The sequence below is a fragment of the Pieris brassicae genome, chromosome 2 (genome assembly GCF_905147105.1).
Source record: "Pieris brassicae chromosome 2, ilPieBrab1.1, whole genome shotgun sequence".
Lineage (NCBI taxonomy): Eukaryota > Metazoa > Arthropoda > Insecta > Lepidoptera > Pieridae > Pieris > Pieris brassicae.
In genome coordinates this window covers 7,646,678-7,669,486 of record NC_059666.1, presented here as the reverse complement: position 1 = coordinate 7,669,486, position 22,809 = coordinate 7,646,678, and the positions used below count along the sequence as shown (strand labels likewise).

At 32.9% G+C, this 22,809-nt stretch overlaps 1 protein-coding gene across 4 annotated transcripts in view; it reads left to right on the top strand.

Annotated features, from left to right (window-relative positions):
- LOC123717128 (integrin alpha-PS2) overlaps positions 1–22,809 on the top strand; it is an 87,808-nt gene that overhangs the window by 1,121 nt on the left and 63,878 nt on the right. The gene's annotated exons all lie outside the window — the stretch shown is intronic.

Below are 22,809 nucleotides of genomic sequence, written 5' to 3'. Positions count from 1 at the left end.
TAAAGTTTAAATAAATCCAACGGCTATTTTTGTATCCCTCACTCGTGTAAAGTTCGCGTGCTTTATGGGACAGTAACAAATTTGTGTATGTTACAAATGATTTTTCAATGGACACCGAACCTAAGGTCTAAACGTTATACCACCACTAAGCAAATGAAACGAAAAGAAATGTGTTTCAAATTATATCGAGAAATAGGTATTTATGTTAATTAATATGGGTTTATTTTTATACCTACCTAGTAATTGAAATAATTAAAAGGATTACCTTAGATGATTGACAGTATTTACTAGATACGTTAATGTAAAGTATTAAAGGATTTCTCGAAATGTTTTATTATCCATTCGTGAACCAGATGAAAGCTCATTAATTAAAATATTTTATAACTCTACCATAAAAACACATGTGTAATTGTTTCACAATGTAAGTAAGCCTTGGTGAAATTTGAGAACGGCTATAATTATTCTTTTTTGTTGCTAGAAACTATCAATTTCAAAGCCATCTTGTCAAGGACGTATTGTTTGATGTCACTCTAAAAAGTTTTCATTAACTCACTCCATTAGTGTCATTCATTTATTTGTCTTGACACATACACAATAGGATGCAAAAATTTGAATGTGGAACCGGAAACACAGGGCTGTCATATGCGCACCACATGTGCACGCGCAGACCGCACGCCCTTTTTAGCTTTTTTTATAATTTACTCGTGAACGGGCTATTTTTGTAAGGGCGACGCTTTCTTGATTTACGATCAGATACAACGACCTCTGTTCTGTGGTTAGTGTTGCTCCCGACACCGCTTTCAGAAAAAAACTATACAATTTAGGTATTGTAACTGGATTTTACCAGATATAATATTTTTGATTATTTGTTTTATAAAAATTTCTTATGAATTAAATCAGGTTATACAATTTGAAAAACAAATTTCTCGTAATCATGAGTCGAATAAAACAAAATCAAACTTTTCAACAACTTAATTACCAAAATTCATCTTTTCTGTATCTGTGCATCATTTTTCATCTCGACATGGCACAAATCCATCGTTAAGGCTCCGGGCATTTACGTAGCATATCATTAACATTTTGTATCGAACAAGTGTATAGCTAATGGTAGAGATAAGTAATGAGTGTGGACGTCTCAAGCCGCGTTCAGATGGACTTTTTATCAATCATTTATTGATGTCGACCTGTCGGAATGTAGGTTTGAGTGTTCATGTGATTTATGATTGTTACTTAGCTATAGTCTAGTAAATAATTTGACATTCAAATTACAGTAAAAATTCTTCTCTATAGCGAGAGTACTGCGCATTTTCTGTAGTTATAGGAACGAAACCTTAGATTGTAGGAAGACCAATGCAACCAAAGACGTTTAATCGAGCGATGTTACTTATATATCATATTGTATTTATAAAGATTTGGGTTCTACTTATTTTAGTGTAGGTTGCGGTATTCCTTAAAATTGGGGTCTATAGTGGTTAGTTAGTTAGTTGTTTAAAGCCTAATCAGTATAAACATGTAATAGGCGCAGGCGCCGGCATAACTGGGTTGATAACCCGTGACATACGCTATCTCCTAAACCGCAGCTTTTGTTCGCTATCACATTATCTCATCCGGCTCCTTATCCAATTTTAAAATACATTTATATAGTTATCCTAATTTACTGTCTATATATATTTTGTTCATTGTAATAAATAAACATACATTATGAACTTCACACTTAGTCTAAGTATAATGTCTACTACAATACGGAGGGGATTAAAGATCTTTTTTAAACTCAAACATTCACAAATTAAAACTGTGTTTTGGTATCTATCTACTTACTTATATATAACTGTATTAGATTCCTCAAAAGTTGCTTAATCTAAAATGCCTTCGAGATAAGCTCGGGTGCATTGTCGATGACAGACCGCAAAGATAATAAGATCGTAACGTTTGTTTACAACTCCATTACCGTATACTGCAATGTCTCTATCTGTGGAACCGTAGTACTGTTACAATTTATATATTTTACCATAGTTAAATATAGATAGAATACATTGGCCACTTCGTTGGAACTCTATATTGATAATGATGATTAGGTACAACAGGAAAAAGTTTTACCGTAATTTCTATGGAAAGACAGCTTAGATATTCAAGCTGCATCTTTACTTAAGATACTCTTTCTATGTGACTATCAATAGACATATAGGTCTGGAAGTCCTTTGAGACCAACACAAAGGATAGCATATAAAGGAAGATAAGATTTGTCAAGATGGCGTAATGTTAATTTATTTAATAAGCATAATAATATGCAATTGAATTTTTGTGAGTATCTAAGATGTGTGGCACGACTGCGCCTGCGCACGATCCATGACCCCAATACGAATATGGCGCTAGCAGACGGCCTCACTACAAAAGTTCTGTTGTATATATTGACGTCATTGTATATGTATATGTGTAATTTTAATGTAGGAAAGTTATCTATTTTCTATCATTATAAATACATTGTAAGTATCACCTGATTGTTGGTACAAATAATTATATAAGATATCGTTTTGTAAATCAAAGAAAAGTGTTTCTTTGGTCTGCAAAAAACGTCTCAAAATACGCGTAGTTCGTCGCAGTAGCGGTGAATTATAATGACTTTGATAAGATAACTTTGACTGTTTAAGTAAATGTCATTAAAAAATTAACCATACTTAAAACGATATGCAAAATTCGTATTCGAAAGTCAAATTTAATCTAGAGCGATATTGCCCAATTAATCTTTCAGCAATATTTAAAATGTTGTTTAAAAGTTGTCCCGCTGACATTTAAAATCGCTGGTAACAGGTGTGGGAATATAGATCAATACTTATTTAATAACATAAATTGAAAGATACATATATTTTGTTAGTTATGAATAAAAATCTGTGTGGATAACCCTAATAAAATTACAACATTTCGAGTTCTGTGCTGATCGGCAACGACCACAATACCACTAGGACCTCTGTATACTGCAAAATAATTTTTTTTATGTAATAGGAAGCAAACGAGCAGAAGGCTCACCTGATGGTAAGTGATATCGCTGCCCATGGACACTCACGTTGCCAGAAGGCTCGCAAGTGCGCTGCTGGCATTTTAAGAATGGGTACGCTCTTTTCTTGAAACACCCGAAGTCGAATTGGTTCGGAAATACTTTAGGGCACCTGGATCAACATAGTGGTGGTGCGCGGCAAACACTGTCTTAGAAATGCTCAGTTATAAAACGAGGGACCACGAGGTGATACGGATGGTAATTTGTATTCTGGCTTGACGTATTGAAGTCTGAGATGTGGCTGTGTTGGAAGTACCTAGAGTGATATGCGGCTCATACAACACTGAAAGGTTATTTTTATTAGAAAAATCGAAAAGATTTCGTAGAAATAAAGTTGTCCGTGAAAATTCCCAGAACGGCGCAACAATGACCCATAATCTTAATATATCGAATGCAATTTAGGCCAGGGAGGCAGTACGCAGAACAACCTCATACGAAAGGAAAATATCGTATTGTTTCTGACATTGACCTTAATATCGTAACTTGAAGGGCTATTTTGAGCTTCGGAGAATTGTGACCACAGATCTCAATGCAGTCATCAATATCCAGTATTGGTCGAGGCTGAATTATGAATAATGATTTATTACGTATTATGAATGACATATTTATATGACACATTTACGTAAGTTGTAAGGCCACAATTCAAGCAAATAAAATTTTAAGACATTCGGTTTCCTTCCGAATCCTTCGCACAAACATTGCGATAGAAGAATTAATCGATTCCGTAATGTGTTACATCCGATTTTTTGCTTACTTTTTTGTGTCGGTCACTTTATACACTAATACTATACATTTCTATTGTAATGAATTACAAAGTCTAAATATTAAAATTATTACAAAGTCTAAAAATCAATTTGTTTATTTCTCTAATACTTTATCACTAAATCTTAATTGATGTCGACCTAAATATGAGTGAGGCAAAATTAATTAACTTAGCAGACACGAACTCAAGTTCAATGTCATTTAGTATTAGTCAGTAATTGGCGTAACAATGCTGTTGTTAACCCAATGTTACATTCATTTGTAAGTAGGGTAAATGTTTAAAAACTCCAATTTAATTGTGTTATAAGGTGATAAGTTCCTATTTATGTGTTTAGCAAATTCTAGAAAAGAATATATTGATGTGTACAGGATATTTTAACAGACTTAAAGAGGTAAAATTAAAAAGAGAAAATGTATAACTGAGAATTGGATTTTATATATATACCTCATATGTAATTAGATTTTCTGCAGACGATTATAATTTCTAAATATATAAATATTGATCATAACTTTTTGGCAACGCACTTGCGAGCTTTCTGGCAATGGCATGGGCGGCGGTATCACTTTACATCAGGTGAGCCTCCTGAGCGTTTGCCTCGTATTACTTAAAAAATCTGTAATATGTACGTTTTGTTTATGAGCATATATCAATTTAATTATGTATGTAAATACGATGGTATCCGGCGACAGGGCTTACCTGGAGTTTTACAGTAAGTACTACTGCCTAGTAGTTCTTAATAATTATGAACTCAGATCGTGTGAAAAGAAACTATAAAGACGGAACTGTAGTCATTCGTGGGTCATGTCGAGTGAGTCAAGACTTGCGTCAAGGTGTGCAGGTGATTGCAGATCACTGACTCACCTGTTGGTCATCGATTGATCATGTTTTGTCAACACAGGTGGTGTTATCATTAAAAAATGTGATTTCCTATTAAACTTGATCGTTTGTTTTTCATTCAAATGACAAAGTAGGTATCAATGGTAAACAGCCAGATTAGATATTTCTAGGAACGTATGTTAGCATTGTATTATATAACAGTACTGTGAAGGTATTTGTTATTAATGTATTTATACTTTTTGAACGTCCTTGTTTTTTAAACTGGCCTGGAAGATCGCTTATTAGCTATAAGGCCAATTGCGCTTAGTGTTTTTTTAAGTATTTCATTGATGGCCATAGCGAGACATTAGAAAATATGATGAAAATGAAACTTAGTTTTTAATATTAAATGAAGTCCTGTGCGTGTATTCAGACGTCTCAATACAATTAAACATATTTTATTTTGCTTATTGTATGGCTAACAAAAGAAATCTCTGTAGTAATTCCTTTATAATTTGCGGTAAGAAACAAGTCGTATAAAAACTAAAACGTCTAAGAAGTAATAAAGTGTTTTTTTTTATTAAAGTTCAACATAACTACAAATTGTGACCTTTAATAGAAAATTATTAAATTTCACTACATTATAAATTAGATAATTTAGAGAAGTGATGGCCTAGTTGCTACTTATACATTTATCTGTATATACAGTGTATAATACATTTATACAATCGATGTCTGCTGAAATTGTCTTATAAGCATCTTCTCATCAGTATTTTATAAAAACTTAAATAAGATTATTCCGCATATAGTGCACGTGGTACAGGTTCATATTGTTTTGAAAACTGTTCATTTAAAAAATGTTTTGCATATGTAACGGACACTTGTCATTCATAAGATCAACAAATTGTAATAAAGAAACTTATCACGTAACTCAACGTGTGAAGAACGATTCACATTTAAATTCGCAAATGTCGCACGTACGATTCGCAAAAGATAACCGACATCCTTAGTTTATTAAAAAAACAATGGGCGGACACAGTTCCCGGTTTGGTCTCCAGATGGCGCCTGGAGAGTTCTTTCGTTGGTATGCGCATGCGCACCTCACGCGGATGTGACGCGCCGGAAACACCATAAATTGAAATTTAATTGTTTATTAAACGTCATCAACGCACAAATAGGGCGTTATGGCCGCATTGACGCTTGTTTAAACCCTAATGGATATAAACTAAGCATAGATTTTACGCTCGTCTGGGGTTCAATTCTTGTGAACAAATTGTACCTACACTTAAAATTAGAAGAAGAATAAATTGATTATCTAAATTTTATCATTACGACTTTGGTGTATCCAAAACTAAAGGTTATTTAAGGCAGTTTCTGCCGCGCAACCACCATGTGGAACCAGCCGAAAATTATATACGTGTCCTTCGTAAAAAGAACGTATCTCTTAAAATACCTCTTACCGTAATTTTTAAAAAGCCGGCAATGTACTCTGGTATTGTGTGTCCATGGGCAGCGATATGAATTTACATCAGGTGAGCCTCCTGCCCGTTTGCATCCTGTTCCATAAAAAAACGAAATCTTTAAAATTAAGCCATAACGTACTAATTGAGTGTTATTGTTAATTATGTATTAAATAGATAACTCGGGGTTAAGAATAGTAAACATCGTCAACCTATTTTCAATTAACAAACACAATTATCTTTGTGATTAGAATTAATGAATGTTTTCTTAAAAGAATGGAATTGTTGTTTATGGCCAGTAGCAGAAATTTCGTAATTATTTTTTGAACTCTATCAGTGCCTATCTTGAAATTCATGTTTTGGCTACTATAATGCAGAACACTTTATTTCAATAATACAATAGATATTTTCCAAACATAAATTTATCGAATTTTATAATAGATTATTTAAAAACAATATTTTATTTGAAATGATCGTCTGATTCAACCAATTACATAGTGTTTAATGGATTAATTGACTCAGTCACCGTGGAACCGGTTGCTGACCATGTTACGATGCGTGGGCGCACAATGACGTCACCCCATTCACCAATAGCCAATATTGATAGTTTGTCAAAGCTTCAATTTGTATTACATAATTGGTGTTCTTACTAAGTTGTGAGTCTAACAAACCACATCCAATTGGATAAGACTAGTGGTTAAAATAGATAACGAATGACATGAAAGTTCTGGAAAGACCAGACGTTAAATAACTACTCTATAAATGTTCTTTATTTATTTACATAATATACAAAGTCATACATATAATAAAAACAAAAAAAAACATGTTACATAAGTTATTAGGCAACGGGCGGCCTTACCGCTAACAAGAGATTTCTTCCAGGCAACCCTCATATGGAACAATAAAAAAAGAAACACCTACAGAGGGTAAAGTACAAGAAGTGAATAAATTAATTAAGAAAAATAACTCAAAATAACTTGTAACTATAACTAAAATTAAAAAAAATTAAAATCCATAGGTTAATTGAGTAACAATTTATATATATAAGTAGTAGATTGTCAAGAGTTAGATTGTCTTAGGAACGCAAGTTAAAACTACCGCCAGAGAGGAACTAGGAGTTTTAGGATTAAAAAGAACAAAGATCTATATAACAAGTAAAATAGTTATGCATTTCGTTATAGAATAAACTAAATGATATATTAGTTGTTTCAATTAAGTATAATTCAGCATCCGCATAAATTCATAAGCTGCGTTTCATTCATATAATATTTTGGTCTCGATGTTGACTACAGTCATATCTTGCGTATACATATGAATATAATTCATAATATATATAAGATATTGATAAAAAAATTACCTTTCATTGAATGACTCCCTTGTTAAGGTAACAATCTCAAAGCAATTTTTGATAACCTAACCCATTAACTCTACCATTATGTGTTGACAAGTGGCGTTAAAAGATTCTTTATTCACGTATTTGACAGAGACCTAATCCTTCGTTGTCGAACTCATAGTGCCAAGATTTATAATGAGTATTAGGTTGCAGTTGCTTTAGTTGTTGGAATAAAAGGGTTAGCGGGGATGGATTGGAAAATGGTGGGTAGGATGAGAGACGGGTGGAAGAATTTGGAGAAGGCCTACATAAGGAATTCACTGCATCGGAAGTCGTGTGTCTTAACATAACGACATGTTAATATTATCCTGATTATTTAGTACTCGAATAACGGTTTTTTTTATTTTATTGGGTTGCACCGGTTATTACATGGTAAAAATTGCAGAGCATGATGATTTGACATTAATTAATTATTATTTAGTAGCTTTACTTTGAAGTGTATCACGTTTTCAGTATCTCAGTCTGATGACTCAAGTGATTCATCAAACTGACTTAATTATTATACCTGAACGTGACTTTTCTGACTTCCAATATATAAGTTTATTCTGAGAATGATTGCAGTGAGGTGCCCACGCGCATGACATAACAGCATATGTTTATAGCCGTGACTAAAGTTTGGCTAATATTGACGTAGACAGTAAATATATAAATTACAAGCTGTTACAACAAAGTCTATTATAACTTATAGATATCAGAAATTCCAAAGTTATTTACCTATAGTCCCCGTTTTTGAACAACATTACAAAGAAAATAAGGTTCATGTGTTACTGGATTTGAATCTAAAGTAAAAATATTAAACACTATAAGCATGGTTACAGCTCCTTACATTTTTTTGTAAATCAAAGAATGACGGGGAGTGCCTGTTCTTATGACAGCTATACCTACTTTATTTGGGAATATAGTCAATGTAAATTCAGACTTCTTTTAATAATATTATTCATAAGTGTACAGTACTAATAAGAATAACCAAATTTTGCTAATAACTGGCAAAATTATTTAAGACCCGTTCTAGTATTCCAGGCATAACTTACAGTCTTAGCTAAGTATGACTCAATCCGTTTTTATCACGCGGGTATCTCTGAGCATTAAACTTCATCCTTTATAATTTAAACTGTCCAAAGACAGATCAAGATCCGATCAAGCATTCGAATTTAAATTCGGATTGAAGATTACTAAGCGTAAACATTTGTTTTGGCTATACGGAGCTTACATTTGTAATATTACCGGACACTATCTCAGCTTCTGTGCTGGTGGTCGTGAAACCGGAGCATCGAAATTCGATAACGCATCGCGATTTATGGTCTACTTGACCTCGCAAAGGTCTATGGGAATTTAATGACCCGTCCGTCATAAACTTGTTAACTCCATATTGCTCAGTTATTTATAACTTAATGTAGTTGAGATGGTTTTCACAGTTGTGTTGTGATAATTTATGTACAACCTCATTTATCTCTAACAAAAAGTCTGTTATTATTGCAGCATTAGAAAATTGATTATTGTTTGTACAATCTGTCCTAACTTTTATTATTTTTTGGTACTAAATATAGTAGGCTGAAAAGTTCGTAAGCTACCTTAGAAAAAAACCTATTTTTTTGTTGAATTTCATTTGATTTTTTAATATTGCACTCGAGAGCGATACAACGATTATGGCGGTTATACAATTTTTAAATACCAATTTTGTAGTACTATTTAACTTTAGCCTCAAATTTCGCTTCAGTTTCGGCGACTATTTCTTCATCAGCGCCAATTTCTGTCCATCGAGCATTCTTTTGAGGTTGGAGTACAGGAAAGTCGCTGTCGGCCAAACCTGGAAAACAAACGCAGTAACTAGATTAAATTCCTTTTGTGATCATTAAGTCAGTGTTATGTGTCATTTCTTAGTGAAACGCAGTTTTTAAAGATAATAACAAAGTGACATACTATTTTGCATCTCGAATAAGATGTTGTTTTACAATATTACTATTACGTACGTGTTACTAAGAAAAACTGCAAGGCCGACTGATGTTTATGCGTGACTCAATGTGAGTTCCTGCCAAAAAGTTATTTTTTGGTCATTATGACATATCGTTTAATCTTAATGGCTTTAATTACGTCATCTTTAAATAAATTTGCATATATTATACGGTTAGTTAGGGTTCGAACAAAAATTATAGTTATTACCGAGAATATGCGTTTTGACTATATTAATTAATAATAATAAAGCCTTTTATTTCCAGAAAAGTGACATAATATACTTAATTAAGCTAAACAATTAGATACGGGTATGTAGTGTCTTTTTATATTATGTCGCGCAATTTGGCGTGCCATTTGGCATCGGCCTCCTCCAGCTCTGTCCATTGTGTTCTATCCTCTGCGACTCTGGTCCAATATGGTCCCAAAGTCAGGCTGATGTCTTTCCAGCGTGATTTCGGGCGACCCTGACGTCTAGTCCCGTCCCATCGGTACCATAGAGACACCTGTTTGCTTTGCGTCTTAGCATATGTCCTGTCCAGCTCCATTTTAAGTGATCTATATGCATTAGTATATCCTTGACTTTGGTTTTCTAAAACGCCTCCAAATCCCGCCGTTTCTGACTGCACTGTACCACCTGTTGATTCTTTAACCTGGTCTAACCACCTATAAGAATTTTCAAAATTGCGAAAAGTGTTAAAAACATTTTTAATCACGCTATTGTTATACAGTGTTAGGGAAAATGTACAGAATAATAAACATTGGTTCACCTCGGCACGGATACGCCGGTAAAATTAGATTGTTACGTTATCAACGTTCGTCTTGTAAACATAACAGATACACAGGAAGGTTCTTGTTTCTGAATTGCTCTGTTTAAACTTGAATGATATAGTGTTATAAGCAGTGTTGATCTATTAGTTACAATTGGGGAATTAGCTCAGGGGTAGAGCATTCAGAACTGCAAATCGAGAGGTCCCCGGTTAAAGCCAGATATGTTACCTTTTCCCTTGGGTTGATTACCTTGGCGAACCCCGAAGGCCATCTTAAGGGCGTGTGGAGGACTTTATTTTTAGTGGGTAGGGTCTCGTTACCGCTCTGAACCAGAGGTCTTTAAGTGTAGACCCAGCGTCACAATTATCGCGTCAAGCTAGACATCAATGGTGCGGGTCTTCGTAAGGGCATATCCACTCATTACAAAAAAATATTTACGTTATAGACATTAAAGCTTGTCGTTCAAATCCCTGCTCATGCAATCTTCATTTCAATTCATCGTCAAATATATCTGATACACATAAATTAGTTTTGCTTTCTTTGACGACACCTGTTATCGAGGTATTTTGCACCTTTCACTGTAAAACAAAGCTGTTAAAGATTTGAATCCACTTATAAACGAAGCTATAGCAAAGCGATACTAGTTTCAATGTATTTTTCTATCATGTTATATGAGATTGGTAGTATAATGTAATTTGTATAAAAACCATGGACTCTGGTGTATTGCACAGAAGGATCCTATTAAATTAAACGAATGATCACGTACAGATGATACATGTAATGAACAGATACAGACAGTTGTGGCCCGGACCTTAAATTGCGCGCCACTGGTATTGTTTTAATTTTCATTCGATAAAATATACAAAGTTCATAGCTATTAATTACTACCTGGCAGACAATAGATAAAATATTGCGTGTAGAGCCACCCTTGGCAGGGGTAATATCACTGTTTCCCCTTTAAAAATATAAATGTCTGTGTTGTAGGTGAATTGTATTATTACGGAAAATTTTGAGCTTAAAAAGTGTCGCTTTCTTTGCGATGTAATGACAGCTACTGAATACTGAAATAAAGTGTACTTCTGATCGTAAAAATCCTATTTTTATACAAAATAATAAGTGGTAACACTGATAATAAACATTCGAGCATATGCAAGTCAGATCCTTTTAGCTGTAGTCTCCATGCCTTCTAGCGTTCCTATTCTTTTACGCAGGCATTATTTTTTATTTTGTGGTCTGTTTTTTCTAATTAATTAAATTAATATTTCTTCTATAAGTGTCTGTATGTATAGTGTTTTGGTTGTTTGGTGGTTTTGAATGTAGTCTGATCAAATAACGCCAGTATAAAACCATGTTCAAACTATTTACCATTACAATTATATTAAGAAGGTCGTACCTCATTGGCGTTGCATCCAGACATGGAGAGTATTTAGAGGAGTTGTTCGGATCTGAGCTAAGTTTCATCCTCGGACGTAGAGGCAGAATACGAAATTCTGCCCGTATGACCTCGACAACCTTCGTTCCACAACTAAGCGATTTTAAAGCAGTTTTTGCCCCACTACCATGTGCAACCAGCTGCCCACTGAAGCATTTCCAAACCATTTCAACTGAGGGTCCATTAAGAAACCGCGTAAGAGCGTACCAATTCTTAAAAGGCTGGCTAATACACTCACGAGCTCTCTGACATTAAGTGTCAATGGGTGGCAGGCGGTATTACTTAACATTAGGTGAGCCTCTTACCCGATTGCCCCTTAAACAATTAAAATAAAATATAACAACACAACATATAATAATACATACATACATATATAAAATATAACAACATATTAAAATAAAATATAACAATACAACCTATATTCCTTAGGTAAAACTAAGGTAGGATTTATAGCCTTAACTTAATAAGGATAGTTTTTATATAAATATTTCGGGATATTTAGTTATAAGTAACTAATGTAAAAATAGTTAAGTATTAAATCTTTTTATGGATTGTTAGACTAAAATGCACATGGCTCGAACTATTTACGTCTTTTGTTGGCGCTAATAGGCGAGAATTTCAACCATTTCCTTCTAGACTTGTTTCCACATGTTTAACAATATGGCCATTTTCACTTTCTTTGTGTGCATTGTAAAGCGTATACGTTTCTATTTACATTTGTATCTGATAAAAAAGGAGGACAATATTATTTTAGGTCACTTTTATTGTACGCCCCCTTCTTCGAGTTTACAAGTACAGTATGCAGCCCCTATAACGCGTGTTCGTATAATGCATTATTTCCCCGCTATAACGCGGATATTTCTCAAGTTATATTTCTATAGTGTGAAATTCAAAATGATTTATTTTTCAAGTCCATAACTAGTTTTGCGTACAAAGGGTACCTGTTTCAATTGTATTGTTTATATAAGTTAAATTAGACTAAATAACTTAAAAAAATAGTGTTCCTATTTTTTTATTGTTCAAAAAAAACTGTAGTATTCTCGATACTTCTTCAGCGCGATTTCCTATATCGCGGTCTGCGAAAAAAGATATTCTGTGACATTACAACATATGTCAATTACATCGAGTATAGTGTAAGAGCTAGTGTATTTCACTTATATAAAGAATTATGTATACACAGTACAGGCACTAATAGTGTTACCAAATGGGTTTAGTTAATATATTATAGTTGTTTAGTGATATTCATTCACATAAAGCAAACAAACATATCTTTAAATAAAAATATTAAAAATCAACGTTAGTACATAAAATTCTCCATATAAAGTCAATTATAAACACAATATTTCATAAGTGAAACGAGATTACTACATCAACCTGCTAACAAAGACGTAGGTGGCATAGGAAGGAAGGGCACGTGCGCGCGCGCATCCCGCTGGTTAGGGGGGGGGGGGGGGTGGTTGTGGCTAGATGTGGCGATTGATTTAATTGGAGTCCGACAGAAATAAGCCGCGCTTCCTCTTATTTCGTATGCATAATTATTTGAGTAATTTTTGTTTGATGTTTTGTGTTGAATTATTACATTATTGGCTACATATATCTGCCATTTAAACACATAGCCAGAGAGATTTTTTTTTTAATAAAATCCACTATTTGGTTATTTTACGCGGGATAAACTATGTCTTCAAGATTAATGTTATAAAACTAATTAAGATGATATTAGCTAACAAGCGAACAAACAGATTTTACAACCATTTTTCCTGTACATTGCGTACATATTTATGACGTTGAACACGGCAATTTACGATCTAACGAGTGATGCCCGATGTTTACACTATCTTTTTGGGGTGGATATGTTGTATACAAGATATTTATATATCAGGTAGCAACAACTATGTTTTATAAAATACACTGTTTATATAAAATGTCAATTTTTAACAAAAACCATCGCGTGTAGGTTCTGTAGTGAAATATACCGAATCTTATAGTATACCCATGACATAGGTACCTATAGTTTCGCCTTAATTTGTTTTTTTTCTTAGTGTACATTTTTAGTAGCTACATTTCGCTATTCGCTATTCTACCCTATAGAGACTGTTTGCTATTCCGAAATAAATTTTTATCAATTTTACTTTTCTTCATAAAACATTTCGCACATTTCATTAAATTTAAAAGAATAGTCGAATTGTTCCAGCCATCTTCGAGTTTTGAGCTTAGCAACAAATTTAGCGAGTTATTTATTCCCATGATTTACTAATAAAAGTTTTTAGAAACATATTCGAAGTTTTCTTCGTAGGAATAAACGTTATTCCCTGTGCATGAACCACCGTTTTATATAATTATTAATTTAAAGCGTAGGTACAAAAGAAAACAAAATATCTGGTCACCACAGGATATGGTTACCTTCGACCACCCATACACATTGTGACGTGCGCAAGCGTTCTTTATAATCATGATTAGATTAACTATGACCCTTCATTAGAGACTGTGAATTAAAACTCATTTCACGGTAATTAGCCTTATAAACTGTTTTTTATCTATAGTCAAAATACGTGATAGTTAATGTAAATCCAAATTATTAAATGAAATATTGTTAAACTAAAGCAGGCGGCGTCACCTTATTGCGTTATATGCGGTCATGTGACTTTTTCTGTCTAATACTTACTCCCCTAAAAAAACTTATTTACTGAGAAGAGCCTAGTATCTCAGCTCTGTGAAATAACCACAACGTCAGGGAAGAGCAATCATATTAATTTCGAAATGAATAATTTTGCTGTTACTAGATATAATTAATTCTTATAATGCAAGTATACAATGTTATTGTGAGAACCGAATTTATAAAAAAGTAAAGTTTATTAATAAAGTTTTCTTGCCAATTTATTTCATTCCGATAACGGAGAGATAGACATACTTTTAACTATCTATCTGGTAAAATAAAAAATAATAATCCTGGCCGATTGGATTGTGCTGGGTTTAGGAATTGTCTGAGGTTAAGTCGCTGTCTATTATTATTATTATGTAGCATCTGTGGATTTGGAGAAATTATCTAACCCATTTATAAAAGAAGATTTATTGTAGAAGAATATACTTGTTAGATTGACTCTCTGATTGACGTACGTACGTCTGCATTTTATTTAAAAAAAATCTATAAATATAAATTAAAGTGTATCCTCTTTAATCTGAAGTTATCTGAGACAAGTTTATAGTTTAATCCGTATAAAGAGAATTAAGTTATTCATTACGAGGTAAAGCGGTGGCTGTGAATCTTAATTAAAGATAAGCTGGTACCGCACAGCGACAAGATGCTAATTGAAACTGCAGTTTTAGCTCGTTAAAAGCGAATTCAGGAAAGTAGGCTTCATTTATGTTACGTTTATCTCAACAATAGGGAACTTGAGTATTTCCATTTATATATATTACTACAGGAACTAACTACGGCTACGAACGGGTCCACTGTATTATTATAACTTAAACATCGAGACAACTGTTTCCACTTGAAGACAAGGTAAAAGAAAATTTGGTAATTTATTTATGTAAATCGGCCTCTCGCGTAAAATAGAACAAGGTTATCTGCACTCCCACGCTTCCTCCTAACTCCAATGTGAGGCGAGAATTGATCACTATTAGCACTTGACGCAACGATACAGATAGTTCAATACTATTTACTCCCACGGTATTTGGGTTTATTGGTATTAAAAAAATTAAGTATTAAACTGGACATAGACCTACAAAACATGTCTTGAAGGTTTTTAAGGGATCGTGGTACAGAAGTCAAAATTGAGATATTATCAAACGCCTTCTAATAATATATTTCTATAGATGATTGGGATATCTACAAAAATTTTAAATTAATTTTTGGGGCCTACGCCGGCTATTCTATATATTTATAATAAAGGTTTTTGTGTTAACGTGCCGAAATTGAATGTTATTTGTATGCAAGGAACTTATAGAGTCGACAGCTACGATCTAATAAAAACGCAACCTACGCGCGACTTTCACCTTCATTTGCATTTGGGATCAGCCGAATAAACTCTTGTGCAACTGTCATTGTCATAAGAGGCCCATTTTCATTGTTTGTCGATCATTTTATAAGACAGGTTGAGGGTTTTGTTATAGCTTTGTGTATCAAGTTATTGAAGATTAAAACAATAGCGAGTAGTGTAGGTTTTATTGTAAGACATAAGACTTTAGCGTAGAAATTTATATGTCGTATTAAAAATCTGTCCGAGTTAAAGTAATAATAATCAGTCTTGTTACTATTTTTTATACTATTGTTAAGCAAATACTCAAAGAAATCCGTATGTCAATAACCAATATACGTGACATACGCGAGTCATACTTAGCGCTAAGATTTGAGCCAAAATTCACCCTAAAAGTAAGTATTCACAACGGTAAGTCGAGACGTTATAAAAAAAAACATAACATCAATATATACATCTACAAGTCTACGTCTATTTATATAGGAACTGATAATCAGCTGTTTATAATCGAATCGTATTCCCGATATCTAATTTAGACTTCGGATAAAAGGGTATATTCGGTTCAAAGATACTTGTTGTATTGAAACGATATCTTTTCTAAATTTCTTCTAGTGGTCTTGGATGAATCGTTATAGTGTTGTTCAAAAACAATATCTCTTCTAAATTTCTTCTAGTAGTTTCGGATGAAACGGTATATTATTGTTTAAAAGGATATCTCTTCTAAATTTCTTCTAGTAGTTTCGGATGAAACGGTATATTATTGTATTGAAACGATATCTCTTCTCTTTTTCTAAACATTTTTAGTTGAAGACTGTGACTCATTCGTGTAGTTTACTGAGATAGTATTACTTAATTTATCAAGTAGAAAAATGAATTTCTATGAAAATTCAAACAGTAAACAACGGTCTATTTAGGTGTAGTGCAGTTTCGCGTGCCGTCCGCCATTCTCACGAGGTCCTCGTCTTATTAGCGGCCAATCTTCTCATTGAGGCAATCAGCCGGACGCACCCCATACGGGAGTTTGCTCTACACTTTTTTTTATACAATGTGTTCAGAACTGTTTACATTTTTTCATTATTAAGGTTTTAAATAAAATATGTATTAACTTAATTAGTCTTTTATTAGTTTCGATTAGTAGTAATAAAGTATTTTCTCTGAGTACTATTTTTTGTGACATCCTAGTCATACACGGAATTAAAAAATCAGTGGCGCTACAACCTTTTTAGGTCTGGACCTCAGATTTCTGTATGTGTTTCATGGTGATTTGTCTTATTGGTGCTTGCCTGACACACGCCGTCAACAAACAAAACAAAACAACCATAATTCTGGAGCATTTTTAATAAATTTTGTTACTTTAGTCGACTCATGGACAGGAATTCCTTTCTTAGTTCGGTATATGGTGCTTATATTGGAATGTAGTAAATATATGTTATAAGAAAAATATTGCTATGGCAATACCTATCTATCATACCTAACATCAAGGTAGGTATTGAGTAGGTACAATCATCATTCATTTGTACAATTTGTCTTCTTCGAGATTGGATCCCTAAGGATTTGCTCAGAAATAGCCTGAAGTAATGATTCACGTTTAAATAAACAAATTAAGCCAGACAAGTTATTTTGAAGTAGCGAGACGTTGTGAGGACAAACGGTCAGACAAAATTAAATCCTTTAGTCATGCGGTTTTTGTATGGATTCAGTTTATTAACTTGTACTGATTCAAGTTTAATGCACTTTAGGTTTAAACAATACAATTCTCGTGTCTGCAAAAGAAATATTTCATATCATAATGCAACGATTCGTTTAGTAAATTCAGCATAAATAAGAAGGTTAATACAAGAGTTACATTAATAAGCCTAGTGGATTCGATATTGCATTTACTATATTTGATTTATTAATATACATATAAAATCAGGTTACATAAGTTATTAGACTACTAGATTCCAGGCAAGGTTAGTATGGAAAAATAACAAAAGAAGGGAAAAGTTCGAGAAGTGCAAAATGAATTGCAATATTTACTTAATTAATTTATTAATTATTGTTTTTAATAGTACAAAGTTTTTTAAATAACACCTTGAGTATTTAATACTATGAATGTAGAGCTTATACATAATAATTAAAATGTTGAGGGAAGTTGCCGACAGGTGCAGGTGTCTACAGTGCACTAACAGCAGATGTGCTGAGAATAATTTAGTCTCAGCCCTCAGGTCATCGCGTGTATTGTTGTGGCAGTATATATTCCAATATACTTTTATTTATTTAACAACATCTTGAGCGTTTTAAGCTAAATTAACAATCTATATGTAAGAACCAGTAAACAATCTGAAATGAACGTTCTACTCTACGAGTGGGAAACGTCAATTTATACCGCTAAAATATTAGTGAAAAAATATTATCTCAGCTGTCTTAGGAGTCTAGTGTCTACTGATGAAACTTCGATAACTAAGGTAACTCATATAAGTTAAAGAACAGTGACCACGGTGCTAACCAAAATTATACCGCGTTTTAAAAGCAACAACCGCCGTCTAGTGATCGGCGAGAATATTAACTAATTTATTAAGAACGTCTGATTTAGATTTTAAGCAATTTATATACTAAAGCCATTTTTGGTTAAAAAATAATAAAACACGACAAAAAAGAAAGTTAAATTATCACACGAAATACAATCAAAGTACCTTTATTGGTTTACATTATATTAAATACATTTGCATAGTTAATTTACTTTGTTTATATTTTCTAATTTTAGTTCATTATCAGATTTATAGTCATTTAACAACAGGGGTTTATAACTAATGAACATAGTTTAACGCCGTATGTTAATGGTAAGTTCTAAATGAATTTTACTTTAATTATAGGTTAAATATAAATACGTACTAAATATCTTAGTATAAGGAAACTGACAATATTTATACGTTAGCTAAGAAATAAAGTTTTAACTTTTTTTGTCATCGTAAGATTGTAAATTACAGGTTGACTATAAGTTATTCCATAAAAGTTTTGTAAACGTAATGATGAGGATGTGTTAAACGTAAGATCTCATGTTCCATTATAGATCGTCTAAAATACATATCTTAAATTGATTTAACAATAAGGATGCTCTTGTCATGGAACTGAGTAAGCGTTATAAATATCGTCAACGCGTCAGGTCATTAAAAACACATTAATTTACACAGATTGCTTCAATCCGGCTACACAAATCACATCACCTTATCTTTACCACAGATAACAATAGTGTTCACTTTATTTTATGGCAACTATGAAGGAAAATTACGGTGAATATTATGCAACGATCCGACCTCTAGTTATTTTTAAATAAACATTATTCGTTCTTTAGTCGCGTTCTTTCTTCTTTTCGTTACTGAAGGTTTTCGTTGTTTCGATCTTCATTCTTTAGTTGGTGTTGCATAGCTTTCTCCATTCCTCCTGTCTTACTCGCCTATAAGGATCTTAACTTGGTCGATTCAGGGACGGAGCGGCCTCGTAAAATAAACATTATTGCTTGATATTCTTTTATTTTTTACTTTAAAAATGTGAGAAAGATTAACCCCTGTTTTACCTTGATTATTATGAAGTTATTTGTTTTGTCCTCTAGCTGTTTTACTTCTGGGTCTTTGTACCGTGTGACGGAGGTGTACTACCGATACAAATATCCGTGTTTTTAAAATGTAATTCAATGAAAAACAATGACCAGACAGCTCCTGGAACTATAGTATATCGCACGAAGTAGAGCGCCTAGTCATCAGAACTCACATTAGACATAGTTAAATCGTTTCACCAATTAAGATGAGACAGCAAACGTACCAAGTATTACAATTCTTAGAACACATTGACTCTTAACGACAAACTTGTCCTGGCATATTATACCAAACTAAAATGTTTGTATGTATTTGAATTGTATTGGCGGGAATACCACAAGGAAATCTAGAAGATACTCAAGATATCGTGCGATTGCCAATGTATTTATTTCAAACAGAAAAGATTTGTAATATTAATATGGTCACTATAAGTTGTTGTAATGTTAGCTAATTACGTAATACCTTAAGACAGAAAGTCCTTCAGTAGGGATAGAAGAAATTAACCGACTTGGTATTATTACATGGATCTCACAACATTTTACGGTAGAAGCGATGCGAGACATGGTTTTTTAAAATTGTTTTTATGGCATTATTATTTTCTGGTTTATAAGCGCAGCTATGAATTGACCATTAAAATTGGGGTATAAATGACGTGATATTATAATGATTAATAAAGTAACTTGAGTCCCTATACCACTTATTGGATTATTATAAATCAGTATCAGACGGTAGAGGTACAAAGGATGTACAATAAAATGTGTTCTCTGTAAACTGAATATTCCTGAGTATTTTCAGAAATACAAATTAAATGATAATAATTCTTGCATAATACAAAAGAACCTACATGTGACAAAACAATGAAAAATATGTACGTATCGTGTTGGCACGGTTGTGTAAGTAGCACATGTAAAGTTGTGAACAATAAGATAACAGTTATTCAGATAATTTCTAATTGGTATACAAAACGTAACGTAATCTTTTTCACATTATGAGTTTATATGTTAAGAAGTAATTCAAATAGAAGACCGAATTTAGCATTTATATACCTAAATAAAATACAGCCGTAGAATAAATCACATTAATTTTCTATGGACAAGTACCGGTCATCAATTTGTCATAAATTTGAACCCCGTTTGTTTGTCTTTACCGAAAGTGCACGGTAAAGGAACGTTGCGTTAGAAAGATCCAACAGTAATTTGAACACACGACCTCAGGGTTGAGAGTCGCGCGCTTATGCAACACTGCTCTTTAAAACATAATTATGTATGTTCATTCTTAGTTACGAAGAAACCGTCATGCAATACATATAATAATTTATTGTTGAGTTCATTGGAAGTCATGTGCTATCGAGGCTCGTCTTACGAAGGTCAAGAATTTGAACCCCGCCGAGTGCACAAAAACTCCTTGTACTACTTTGTAGACGACAGACTTATACGGCATTTTTGTATTTTGTCTATCTCTGAAATTACACGTATATATACTTTGGACACGAATATTTGATGGCGTACTTAGTGTCGTTCATTTATAATTATATGTAATTAAAATTGTAAAACATGCATAGAATATGAAGATTTTTTACAATAAGCGTTGTATGTCCCATGGGCAGTGATGGCTTAGTGACTCCTGCGTGCGACTCTCATCTCTCTGGGCGTAGGTTAGATCCCCGGCTATACATCAATGGACTTTAGGGTGTGTCAGGCACAGCACGCTGATCACCTACTCGCCTATTAGATTAACAAATGATCATGAAACAGATACAGAAATTTGAGGCTCAGACTTAAAAAAGTTGTAGTACCACTGATTTATTATATTTTTATTTTTGTAGGTTAAAATTGTTATCATTAAATAAAACATGCGTTTACATGTTTTAAACATAGACAACAAAACATTGCAGGCTTTAATATGTTTCATAATAAGTCTATCAGACGTATGCAATAATTATTCATAAGTACGTTGTACTGGGACTGTCAAGGCATGATTGATTGTTTTATGATGTATATCAGTGCATTCCCTCGTGAACAATGACGTGCACCAATGTTTAAACCAATATTGGCACAATGCTTTAACGTTCTAGTCAATATCTTTATTCAATAGAAAGGAAGTTTTTCCAAATGTAGCATGGGTTATGTGTACATAGATTACGCATCATAATTATAGTTATTTCGATACATCACTATGTATTGTTACACTACTATGTTTTGTTTATACATATACATCTTTAGATTTTACTTTATTTAATTTTAGTTGTAGATACATGTTATTTTGAGTTTTTTTGTTAATTAATTATGCACTTCTTGTACTTTTCTCTCTTCTTTTTTTATTGTTCCATATTAAGTTTGCCTGGAAGAAGTCGCTTGGTAACGATTTTTATATGTATGATTTTATATATTATGGTAACGAAGTGTAAATCAAATAAACGCAATAAAATAAACAATCACATTTTAGCAACGTACCACATTTTGTAGAAGCAAGATATTAATATTTATAATATATGTAAAGAAATAATTAGATTCTTAGATTATTAATTATCTGTTTTGTGTTAACAGATGTTTCATTTAATTGCTGTTAGTCTGTGGAAAAGACGCTAGTTTTGTTTGTCTATACGTGTTAGTCAATTTAATTTGAATACGAAGGTTTTTTGTTAGCACATTTTGGATTGATTATAAAAGAATAGGACTTTCAAGTGAAATAACAAACTCTAAATCTTTCTTAAAATACATATTTTTGCAACACATTTGAGTTTCATTCATTAAATTAATATAATGTACAGATGTAAGAATAAGTTTCACCATTCCGATTTATTATCCCTAACATAGATAGTTTAACTTATTTCGAAAATATGAAAAAATATATATAATACTTAATTAATTTATATCCTTCAACTGTCACTAACCAATACTCTCATGTGGTAATCTTTAACTAGGATGACGCTACAAACGTTTGTACCTTTAATTAAACAAAACCTTTACTTGTTAACACAAGTGGGGTCAAACCTCAGAGTCAATGCGCAAGTACGTTTATAGAGTTACAATTAATAGAAATTGTGATTTATGGCCGCCTTTAATTAATACGCGTAGTAATAAGTAGATAATGATTCCGTTCAAATTCGTTTTTTTAATGCAATTTAGTCATTTATAACACCTTTAGAATCTATATTTTTTGTAATGTGAGTCGCTTTGCTATTCACTCTTATAATGAACAAGGATCTGATCATGATTCTTATCCTTAAAACCATCATGACTTGCAATACCTTGGAAAATGGACAGTCGGCTCTTTATGCCTTGACCGTAGAGAATGGTAGGGCGCGCCCTTTCGAATGTCTCAATTAGTCACGATGCTGTATCTAGACTTTGATAGGCCTCAGGGACAACCGAAGATATATATAGAGCTACATTAACCATGTTTAAAATCCCAATATATCATAGATACAACTGTTTTTGGAATTCCAGCAAAATAGCTTTCGTTACTAACTCAAACTTCACAAGATTGTCAATGAAAAATATTTATTTTATAAGCAAATAAATCCAGCATTATTAACAGCATTGAATCCCTTATGAAAGGCTGATACAACAGCCATATGTAAAAATTGTATGCATATCCTTGGACGGCTTTAGCTTATA